The following is a 1,784-nucleotide window of genomic DNA, read 5'->3' as shown; positions in this document are numbered from 1 at the left end:
GTCCTGTTGTGGATTTCCTTAAATACTTTCACACATTTCTGACCGTTTCCTTAGGATAAATTCTGTTACATCCAGAGATAGGACTCCTGAAGTGTTTCTAAATTGCCCCTCCGGAAAGGCTACAAAAAATTTACTCTCTCGACAATAAGTTTTGCTGTTCGCACACCGCCAAGTGCATCTTTGCCGGTTTGGTAGATTTTATGTTGAACTGTTTGTTTCTGTATGTATTGGCTGAGCCTGCCACTTTTCCTGTATAATAATGCCTGTGAAATTTGGTTGTTTGCTCTTTATTAATAATCTCTTGGGGTTTCCTACATACAGTAGGTGAGCAGCTTTTTGACTTTAAAATTCCTTTTGTTTTAAAGTACTTAGAGGGTAAAGTCGGTTTCTTTCCTCTCCATCCTTTCCCATATTCACAGCCCCTCCTCAGCTGGAGGTTTTCCATTAGGGGCTTCATCTTTTTTATAGTGTGTTGGGGAGCTGTTCATATAGAGGTAGGTCTTATTTTTGTCATTTTCAGGAAAATTATGGTCATTGCTACTGCATCTCCCTAGTGTTAAAGCAATTCTCATTTAAAAAGAAAAAGTTGTCAGAGAAACTTGTTAAAAAAAAAAGGCTTAAGGCAAAAAATATTCTTAGAGTTCAGATCATAAAAAGGAAAAGATGCTTATACTTATTGTGCTTCCTTATACGTTTTTAATTTTCTTCATAACCTTTCCATTGCCATGCTGGACATCTTGAATTTCAGAGTATGTGGCTTTTTGGTAACTTGGGATTTGGAAATAAGGGCCTGAGGATGCACAAAGTATTGAAGCTAACAGGGAAAGAAATTTCAGTGTTGGGATTTCTGAATAAGTGGTTAGCTGTTGAAAGTGAGAGTTCTTAATATGTGGTCTATAAAAGGATATATGCTCCAGATATCATTTTACTTTAAAATTGATTTGTTCAACTTTAAATTCTTGCTTTATCCTAAAAATAATTGAAAAATGTCTGTAATTACCCACTGGATTCACTAATGCTGAATAACTCTCACCGAATCCAGTACTTTTCAGTACTTCCCTAAATACAGCCAAGATATGCATAATTAAAGGTGGTATTCCAAGTTGAATAGCCTTCATAGGTCACGGAAAACGAAACAGGGTAACCACCAGCTTGTGCTCAAGGTAATGAGGAGATGATGGGCGCTTTCCCTCCAACGTTCATGGGCGCTATGGTGTGTGTGTGGCGCGGGGGGGGGGTGGTTTAAACCAGTTAACTGGTTCATTATTGTGATAAATGTCCATCTTGAACTTAAATGTATTAATGTTTTTTAAACTTATAACCTGATTACTATTTATGATTTAAACATTCCAGCTCTATAGTACCAGCAGAAGCCCATGAGGCCTGTGTTCAGTGAACAAACCAGACGAGTGCTGGAGATGCTCCATGTCTGCAAGTATCTATGTAGCGGACTAGGAATCCGATGGTAGTTGATGCCTTGTTCTTGAATAGCCTCACTTCAGTATGTGGAGTTTCCCATCTGCAGTTAGTAAGAGGTCCCGTAACGATCACAATCAAAGCTTGAGTTGTGGCTTATGTTAGGTGCTAGTTTGGGGAGCGTGCTAGCACCTCCGGGGATGGGGCGAGGGTTGGGGTTCTGTTGATTTGCAGTAGCTTTGATTACCTGGAGTAATGAGAGTTGCTCATTCAGAAAGTAGAAAAGTCGGCTGCATCAAGGTTTTAAAAGCGGCATTTATTGATTGAAAATAAGTGTGTAGATAAGCTCTCAGCGTGGAAGCCACATT

This window comes from Lutra lutra, chromosome X, assembly GCF_902655055.1.
Source record: "Lutra lutra chromosome X, mLutLut1.2, whole genome shotgun sequence".
Taxonomy (NCBI): domain Eukaryota; kingdom Metazoa; phylum Chordata; class Mammalia; order Carnivora; family Mustelidae; genus Lutra; species Lutra lutra.
Note: the sequence above shows the minus strand (reverse complement) of the source record.